The 10,581-nt window shown below is 44.0% G+C and overlaps 1 long non-coding RNA gene across 2 annotated transcripts in view; it reads left to right on the top strand.

Annotated features, from left to right (window-relative positions):
- Window positions 1-630: 630 nt before the first annotated feature.
- The window catches only part of LOC125965736 (uncharacterized), a 76,951-nt gene continuing 67,000 nt past the window's right edge, over window positions 631-10,581 (top strand). For both annotated transcript variants that reach the window (XR_011086603.1, XR_011086601.1), the window contains exon 1: window positions 631-767. This is a non-coding gene — a long non-coding RNA (uncharacterized lncRNA). The remainder of the gene's footprint in view (window positions 768-10,581) is intronic.

Raw genomic sequence — 10,581 nt, 5'->3', positions numbered from 1 at the left:
GTACAGTTTTGTAGATGCACTAACCTGTACTTTTGACATGTGGCTGGAAGGTTTTCATTGAAAGCTGTGTCCCAACTGAGCACATTTGGGGTTTTGTTTGACAGCTTGTGTGAGTAAATGAGGGCTTCTTTAGTGTCGCCTTCTGAAAAACAAAACAGTGAACAACTTTAACATCCCACAAACAATATCAAGGATTGCAGTATAATAACCAAAAATAATATACAAAAAATATAACCCTGGGAATGTGCTAAATGTAGCACAACAGGAGCATAACACATAGCAGCAACAATCCGTTTTTATATTGCTGACAACACAAGCTACATCTGAGATGCAACATAACAAAATAAAATCCCCTCATTTTTACAAACCAGACACACGGCTTTACCATTCAGTTCTGTAAAGAAATACTTGGCAGTCCATGTCTTGTTGAAAACACGGCACTCCTTGTCAACTTTTCTTTTCTTTGTGTCAGCACACATTTTGAGAGAAGCATTACTTCGCGCTGTTCACCTACACGCACAGCTCACATGCACGCACGCTTCACGGAAGTGCGACGCCTTTCAAAATAAAAGCGACACAGTTGTATTGCATGTACGACACAGATTTTTTTATTTATTCAGTTGTAATCAAATGTAATTTATGATTGCAGGCCGTACAGAGACGCACAAAGGGCCGGGTATGGCCCACGGGCCGTATTTTGCCCGGGTTTGCCCTAGAATCGACAGATCGTCGCTCTTCGGACACAAAGTATGGCAGCGGACCAAGAGGTATGTACGGCTTCGTGCACCAACTGCACCCTTCTCTTAGAGAGGTTGTCTCTGCTAGAGGGACGTGTCCGCCAGTTAGAGCAGAATAGTGCGATAACAGTAGTTGCGGCGGACACAGACGCGGGCTGTAGTCAGCCCGCTAGCCCGGTTAGCATTAGCCCCAAGCGGCTTGCTAATCGCGATGAGCCAGGTAAGACGCATAGCCGTCCAAAGTCATCTCGGTCTACTGGCCCTCGCACTTTGGTCATAGGCGACTCCATTACCCGCAACATTACGCTTAAAAATCCAGCCACGGTAATGTGTATTCCTGGGGGCAGAGCACCCGACATAGAAGCTAATCTTAGGGAGCTGACTCGCAATAGGCCTAGTCAACAGCGTAGTTCCAACAACACTAGCTACTCGGACATAGTGATACACGTCGGCTCCAATGATGTTAGGATGAGACAATCAGAGATCACAAAGAAAAACATAGCGAGGACTTGTGATCTTGCCAGATCACGTTTGGTTTTACGCAAGCTGCACAGGCAGCAACGCATAAGAATGGAAATACCTTAGATCTGGTATTATCCCGGGGACTAGCAACCTCAAATATAACAGTACACTACTGTTCTGTCTGATCATTTTTTAATAAAATTTGAAATTTTAGTTCCATGTCAAAGACAAGAGAGCAATCAGAATTATAGTAGCCGTAATTTTAACTCCATGACTGCAACTGCGCTATCTGAGTTACTGTCGCCGGCAACCGCCATGTTTCCCGTGTACAGTGGCTCTATCGATAATCTTACAAATGAATTCAATGCGACATTATTAAAAGCCATCGACTCTGCGGCACCGCTCCGTCTGAAAACTCGCCGTAGATGGCCAACTCCGTGGTTCACAGATGAAACATGTACGTTTAAACAATTCTGTAGAAAGCATGAGCGCAGATGGCGTTTAACCAAACTTGAGGTTTTCCATCAGGCATGGAAGGACAGCCTCCTGAAATATAAAGATGCGCTTATTTTAGCAAAAACTCGTTATTTTTCGCAAGTCATTAATCTTAATAAAAACAATCCTAAATACTTATTTGATACAGTGGCAAAGCTAACTCTGCGCCAGCCGACCCCCGATAGCTCCTTCCACTCAGCTGACGAGTTTATGAAATTTTTTGCTCAAAAGATTGAGTCCATTAGGGACGAGATCAAGAATACCATGCCAATCGCTCCGCCGGTTACTAGCGCTGGGGATCATGCAATAACCCTTTCAAATTTTAAAAGCGTGTCCCTTGAAATGCTTACAAAATTGGTTAGTACGGCTAAACAAACAACATGTTTACTCGACCCGCTTCCAGCCAAACTACTTAAAGAATTATTTCCAATTTTAGGACCGTCCGTCTTAAATATAATCAATCTGTCTGTTTCCTCTGGGATAGTGCCAATAGCCTTTAAAACCGCTATTATTAAACCACTACTTAAGAGAGCAAATCTTGACCCGGACTGTCTCAGTAATTATAGGCCAGTTTCAAACCTCCCATTCATAGCAAAACTTCTCGAAAAAGTAGTAGCACAGCAGCTTATTGATTACATGGTCGCTAATAATCGATATGACTCTTTTCAGTCTGGTTTTAGAGCTAATCATTCTACAGAGACAGCACTTGCTAAAGTGACTAATGATCTCCTCATAGCTATGGATTCATATACGTCGTCTGTATTGTTACTACTTGATCTTACTGCTGCCTTTAACACTGTAGACTTCGATATTTTATTAGGGCGTCTTAAAAGTTGTGTTGGTATCTCAGGGTCAGCACTAAGCTGGTTCAATTCCTATCTATCAGGCAGGACGCACCGAGTGGTCCATGGTAATACGTCCTCTGAGCTTTATAATGTTACGTGTGGTGACCCACAGGGATCGGTACTCGGACCGATTTTATTTAATATTTATATGATTCCGCTTGGGGACATAATACGTAAATATAATATTAGTTTTCAATGCTACGCGGATGACACCCAATTATATATGCCGTTATCGATGACAGATCCACAGGACTGCTGTAATCTCGAGGCGTGCCTTGCGGAGATTAAGCAATGGATGTCTCTCAACTTCCTTCGTCTTAACCCGGATAAAACTGAGATGTTGATAATTGGTCCTACTCGTTATCAACATTTATTTAAGGAAACCACTATAACTATAGATAACCGTACTATCACTCAGAGTGATACGGTAACTAATCTCGGGGTAATATTTGACCAAACGCTCTCCTTTCAAAAACACATTAAGAATATAACCAGGATTGCGTTTTTTCACCTTCGTAATATTGCTAAGATTCGTCCTATCCTCTCGACCGGGGATGCGGAAACTATTATACATGCGTTCGTCGCGCCTGGACTACTGTAATGTATTATTCTCTGGTCTTCCTAAATCCAGTATCAAAAGTCTACAGTTAGTGCAAAATGCCGCTGCGAGGCTGCTCTCACGGTCAAGAAAATTTGATCACATTACCCCAATATTAGCCAAATTACATTGGCTCCCGGTCCATTTAAGATGTGACTTCAAGGTTCTTCTACTAACCTATAAATCACTGCATGGCTTAGCGCCTTCATATCTCGTCGACCTAGTCGTTCCTTATGTTCCGTCTCGTAACCTTCGTTAGCAAAACGCTAGTCTTTTAGTTATACCGAGGGCCAAGAAAATGTCTGCAGGGTCTAGAGCAGGGATGTCAAAGTCAAACACACCGAGGGCCAAAAAAACAAATTTGCTACAAGCCGAGAGCCGGACTGGTTCAATGTTTATTAAAATATATCGGAATGATTGCACATAGCCTATTGAACTAAGACCTAACACAGTGTACATTATTTAATGATTAAATGAATATGGCAATATTTTGTTATGGCTCTGTCAGTAACTTCAAGGGAAAATATTTTCAACAGCCAAACAGCAAAAAATTAAATTGTTTTAAAAACAAAATGTGTTTCTTAATATCAAGATAAATGCATAAATAAAAGTGCATGCATTATAAACTGAAAGTTTATTATTGTGCTGCTCTATGATCTACCGATCATTGCTTTCAAATCGTAAAATAAAAAATTAATCAAATCAGTTGTATTCTTTCTCATGGCTCTTATCTGCAATTTTCCCTTGGTCCATTCAACTGAAAAATAAATATAAATAAATAAAATTCAAAAATTTACGGCACACAGACAAAACAATACTTTCTTCAAAGAAAAACCACGTCTTGTAGAAACAAATGTAAAAATGTAACCGAATTAAAAAACGGAAAATACGTTACTGTTCTGTGATGCTCACTTGTCTGAGGCTGAGCCTGATACTTAGAGGTGTCTCATCTTTTGTACAAGTTCATCAATTTTCGGGGTTAGGCTCTGAGGCTCAAAACCCGTTTTTGATCAACTCTCCTTCTGCAAAGGGCCGGGCTGATTTTGCGATCTCTTTTGCCACAATAAAGCTAGCCTTGGCAGCAGCGTCGCTTTGCGATTTAGCATACGTGAACATAGGCTGTCTGGACTTAAGGCCTCGTTTTAATTCTTCCACCTTCTGTAGCTTTTGTTCATATTCCATATTCTTTTCTTTGTCTGTGTGTTTCTTAGACGTTTGATAGTGCCTTCTTAAATTTAATTATTTCATTACAGCCACATTTTCTCCACACAGAAGACACACAGGTTTGCCTCTTACCTCCGTAAACATGTACTCTGCCTCCCACCTGGCCTGAAACCCCCTGTTCTTAGCGTCCACCTTACGTTTAGCCATTTTTGAGGAGGGGGGTATCAGAAAGTTGAACTCTGCTCTGACTACTGATGAATAATGAAGCCGCTTGTGCGAGCTGCAGGGACATCGCGGGCTACCGTTGCATTGTGGGAAATGTAGTGTTGGTGCGTGCAAAACACCAGCGGGCGGCTGTGGCCTGCGGGCCGGTTCTAATAGTAATTCAATATCATCCAGGGGGCCATAGATAATCAATTCGCGGGCCGGATCTGGCCCGCGGGCCGTAACTCTGACATATGTGGTCTAGAGCATTCTCTATTCGGGCTCCAGAGCTTTAGAATGCCCTACCAATGGATATTAGAACTACTACCTCAGTAGAAACATTTAAGACACGTTTAAAGACACATTTCTATGAGATGGCCTTTAACTAACTTGTGATGGCCGATTTGGCCGGAGTTTGTTCTGTTCTCTCTGCCCACCTCCTCCCCGGCTGGGGAGGGGGTTAGGTGGCTCAAAAGCTGATAGCGGCTGGCTGGATTCTCGGGGACCAGTTCGGGATGGGGGAGCTGCGGCTCGGCCCCCTTGAGGACACTGCCAGGACAATCGAGGGCACCTCCGACATCCATTTTTTTTCATTGATTTTCATATTATGTATTACTTGTGCACTCTCTGCATCCATTACAACCTGGTGATCCTGAAAGGGGGATCCTTCCATCTGTGGTCCCTTCTCAAGGTTTCTCATTTTCCCCTGGTAGGGGTTTTTTGAGTTTTTCCTTGCCCTTTTGGGAGCTTATGATCAGGGGATGCTTTGAGAATAATTGTCAATTTTGGCTATGTGAAGCTGTACTGTTATCCCGTTTATTCTTTCGTTAAACGCTCTAACACTGCCCCCTAGTGACCGAATTTAGGTTAGGTTTCATTCGTTCATTCATTTCCGGTTACTCGACCCCCACTCAGCCACTACGCAGTTCGTACGCAGCTACCAGACAGTGCACATCGTCGCAGCGGGTTCGTGGCTCAGCCTTGGGGTATCTTAGTCTGTAAGTTATACATTCTAGTTGACTTTCTGTATATGTGTGTTTATAAAATGTACGCTAACATCCTAAGCTCCATTTGCCTGTGAATGCTATGCTAGTATTGCAAATGTGATTGTTTAGCGCTACTTTTGGCTACAATGCTATGCTAGGTTTACGCATGTGACGGTTAGGTAGGCTAATCGTCTCCATTTAAGTTTATATGTTTTCATTTCTACATCTTCTGTGATTTTGATGTACATTCTACTGATGCACGGTTGTTGTGTAAATTACAGTTTTACAAATACCTGTACAAGAAATAACTGCCTGTGTGCCAAGTAAAGCAGCTACAAACTACGCGGCCGCAGCGTCCTTTTTCTTCAGTTGTTCGCTATCTGTCTAGCCTTGGCAGACGTCACGCCAGCGTGAGGACAGAATAGTAAAAAGACTGTTGCCCGGCGGGTTGAACCACAGCAAAAACGATTGTGACCCAGCGAGTTGAACCACAGTAAAACGACTGTGACCCAGCGAGTTGAAACTCCACAGTAAGAAGACTCTTACACAGCAGACTGAAACTCCACAGTAAGAAGACTCTTACACAGCGGACTGAAACTCCACAGTAAAAGACTTCATCTACTGACACTCAAACATGCATCCAAACGATACAAGATGGAGCAGCGAAATGAGTCGGTCCAGTCACAAAAGCTCTACGACACCAGATCAATCGCCGTAAGAACGGAGTCTTCAAGGTCCAGCAGGTCCTCAACCAGCTCTGCAGCCACCAAAGCAAGGGCAAAGCAGCCCTGGTGGAGGCGAAATATGCAGCTCGAGAAGCAGAAATGATGAAAGCAAAGGCTAAAATAGAGGCTGAAGCAGCACAACTGGAGGCCAGTCTGTATGTGCTAAAGAGAGAAGTGCCACAGCAGCGGCAGCTGAAGCAGCAGTCTACGAAGAGGCAGCAGCAATGGAAGGCCGCTCTCTCGAAGATCCGACGCAGATCCCTCCGGAGGACAACGCTCAACGCACCAGCGAGTATGTGAAGGCTCACTACGTGACACCGAACGCTCAGCAGCCAGCTCCGTGTCCACAGCAGCCGCTCAACGCATCGTCGCCAGCACCACGAGCATCGTCGCCAGCGCCACCAGCTCCAACCCAGTGGTACCCGCTCACCGACACCGTCACAAATCAGCCTAAGACTCTTGTTAATGATGAAGTTATGTTTGATTATAATACAAATAGATCTGCACATTGTCCTTCAGCTCCAGTGTCTCACACAGCTAGCTTCAGAAATTATCCTTGGGAACCAGCACAAATGACTGATCTTACCAAATATCTCGTTAGAAGAGAACTTGTGAGTTCCGGACTTTTGAAATTTGATGACTGTCCAGAAAACTACTGGGCCTGGAAAACTTCTTTCCAGGATGTGATTAGAGAACTTAATCTAACAGCTAGAGAAGAGATTAATTTGCTTTTAAAGTGGCTTGGCCCCGAATCTTCCACACAAGCCACACGTATCAGGTCCGCGCATGTTCACAACATTACAGCAGGAGTAGCTATGGTGTGGGAAAGGTTAGATGATACATATGGCTCACCAGAAGTCATTGAGAATGCTCTTTTGTCGAAACTAGAGAACTTCCCTAAAATCTCGAACAAAGATAATCAGCGTCTCAGAGAGTTAGGAGATTCAAGCAGCTAAGTCAGAGGGATATCTTCCTGGTCTATCTTATCTTGACACAGCTAGGGGGGTAAATCCTATTGTCGAGAAGCTTCCTTACGGTCTGCAAGAACGCTGGATATCACTCGGGTCTATGTACAAAGAAGAACACAGGGTGTCCTTTCCACCATTCACTTACTTTGTAAGTTTCATATCCAGACAAGCAAAAACCCGAAACGATCCAAGCTTTGCGTTCTCATCGAACTGCGCTGTAAGTCAGCCAAAACATGAAAGATATCCAAAACAGTATAACAATCCCAGAACAGTTTCAGTGAAGAAGACAGAAGTAACAGCAAAACCTACGAGTAATAGTGTCAAAGGGAACAAAATAGAGGAGCCAGCAGATCAGTGCCCAATACACAATAAACCACATCCTCTATCAAAATGTCGTGGATTTAGGATCAAACCGTTAGATGAGAGGAAAGCTTATCTAAAAGAGAACTCAATCTGTTTTTGCTGTTGCGCTACCACAAAACATGTAGCCAAAGACTGTAAAATCGCTGTGAAATGCAAAGAGTGTGACAGTGACAGACACATCAGTGCGCTACATCCCGGTCCAGCTCCCTGGTCAACTTCTGCTCAAGTAACGGAGCAAGTGCAAGGCGGGGAGTGTGAAAACAGTTTCCCTGAAGTGATCGCAAAATGCACTGAAATCTGTGACAAAGCGCAGGGACTCAGGTCATGTTCTAAAATCTCACTTGTGAATGTGTACCCTGCTGGTCGCCCTGACCAATCTCAGAAAATGTACGTTGTGTTGGATGACCAAAGCAATCGGTCTCTGGCGAAGTCTGAGTTTTTTGAGCTGTTTAATGTCAAATCAGCTCCGTCCACTTATACCTTGAAAACATGTACTGGTGTTAGTGAGGCCACAGGCAGGAAAGCTCACAACTTTGTTGTTTCCTCACTTGATGGTGGCACTCATGTAACTCTTCCACCTCTGCTGGAGTGCGATGCACTGCCAGGTGACCGTAGTGAAATTCCTACGCCTGACGTTGTAGAGTTATTCCCGCATCTCGAACCCATTGCTGGCAAGATACCACCTTTAGAGCCCAGCACACCTATTTTGCTCTTATTGGGGCGAGATGTTTTAAGTGTTCATAAAGTGCGTGAACAGTACAATGGCCCGCACCACTCACCTTATGCCCAACGATTAGACTTGGGGTGGGTTATTGTGGGTGAAATATGTCTAAATGGAGTACACAGACGGACAAAGGTGAATGTGTACAAAACTAACGTCCTACCAAATGGACGGTCTTCTTTTCTTGAGCCTTGCACAAATGCAATGAAGGTGAAAGAGACATTTGTCATGCCAAAACAGAAGACTAATGCTTTCTGTGACATCGAGACTGCTTCTCTCAGACAGACTGATGCTCTGGGTGTCAATGTCTTTCAAAGAAGTCCTGATGACGACAAACCAGGTTTGTCTATAGAAGACAAAAGGTTAATTGAAATAATGGACAAAGAAATGTACATGGACAATGACAACCACCTTGTGGCGCCTTTGCCTTTTCGTGACCAGCGACCACTTCTTCCCAACAACAGAGAGCAGGCTCTGAAACGCCTCAATGTTCTGAAACGGGCTTTGGACAAAAAACCAGCTATGAGAGAACAGTTCATCGAGTTCATGCAGAGGATATTTGACAATGACCAAGCTGAAAAGGCTCCAGAGTTAACGCCAGGTGAAGAGTGTTGGTACTTACCAATATTTGGTGTGTATCATCCTCAGAAACCGAGCAAGATCCGAGTTGTATTTGACTCGAGCGCCCAGTTTGAGGGTGTCTCACTAAATGATACTCTCCTCAGAGGGCCTGATTTGAACAATACGCTTCTTGGTGTTTTACTGCGCTTCAGAAAGGAACAAGTTGCAGTTACTGTTGATGTAGAACAGATGTTCTATTGCTTTCGAGTGAAGGAATTACACAGAAACTATCTGAGGTTTCTCTGGTTCAAAGACAATGATCCAAACGAAGCCATCACAGAGTTTCGTATGAAAGTCCCAGTTTTTGGGAACAGTCCTTCTCCAGCCATTGCTATCTATGGTCTGAGACGGGCAGCTGAGCTGGGAGAAGAAGAGCATGGATCGAAGACCAAAGCGTTTGTCTTCCGCAATTTCTATGTGGATGATGGACTTGCTTCTGTCTCCAAGGAGAGCGAAGCTGTTGAACTTTTAGAAGATGCCAGACGCATGCTAGCTGAGGCAAACATTAGGCTTCACAAAATCGCGTCTAATGTCGGGCGTGTCATGAATGCATTTCCTCCAGAAGAAAGAGCCACAGATCTTAAAGATTTGGATTTGGATGTGGATCCTCTGCCGCTCCAACGCAGTCTTGGGGTCTGTTGGGATCTAAAACGTGACTGTTTCACCTTTCGAGTTGCAAAGGACACTAAACCTTTCACCCGACGTGGAATACTTTCTGTTGTCAATAGTCTTTATGATCCTCTCGGATTTGCAGCACCTGTGACGATTCAAGGCAAAGCATTGTACAGAGAGTTGACACTTGAGCAACAAGATTGGGACGACCCTCTACCATCAGACAAAGAAGCAAAGTGGTTAAAATGGACTGAATCGCTCAGTGTACTAAAAAGTCTACAGATTCAGAGACCTTTTGTTTCCATTACATTATCAGAGACACAAACAAGAGAGCTTTGCATCTTCTCAGATGCTTCGATGATGGCAATAGCAGCTGTTGCTTATCTCAAAGTGTCCGACAGAGGTGGACACTATCAGGTCGGATTTGTCATGGGCAAGTCTAAGCTTGCACCATCTTCTGCTCACACAGTATCTCGCTTGGAACTATGCGCAGCCGTGCTCGCAGTAGAACTGGCTCAGATCATTGTTGGTGAATGTGACATAGAGTTTGACGCAGTAAAGTTTTACACCGACAGTCGAATAGTTCTTGGGTACATTCACAACAGCACTCGCAGATTTTACATCTATGTGACAAATCGAGTTGCTCAGATTCGTAAATCAACCAAACCTGAGCAGTGGGTTTATGTAGCCACAGACCAAAACCCTGCAGACCATGGCACCAGAGTAGTTCAAGCTTCTCACTTGCAAAACACTACTTGGCTTACTGGTCCACAGTTCTTAGTGCAGTCAGAGACAGAACAAACAGAAACATTTGCACTTGTGAATCCATCAGAGGATGGGGAAATTCGCCCCCAAGTGACTGCTCTCATAACCAAAGTCAGCAAAAACAAGCTTGGCTCTCACAGGTTTGAGCGCTTCTAAACATGGAAATCCTTGGTCCAAGGAATGAGAACTCTTCTGCAGGTTGCTATGTCAAGATCCAAAGCATCCCAGTCAGACGTCATAAAACCCTCACATCCTAAAGTTGTCATACTCAAATGTGTGCAACAGGAAATCTATCAAGAGGAAATTGAGTTGCTT

Source organism: Syngnathus scovelli, chromosome 3, assembly GCF_024217435.2.
Source record: "Syngnathus scovelli strain Florida chromosome 3, RoL_Ssco_1.2, whole genome shotgun sequence".
NCBI classification, from domain to species: domain Eukaryota; kingdom Metazoa; phylum Chordata; class Actinopteri; order Syngnathiformes; family Syngnathidae; genus Syngnathus; species Syngnathus scovelli.
Note: the sequence above shows the minus strand (reverse complement) of the source record. Positions and strands in the feature narration are given on the sequence as shown.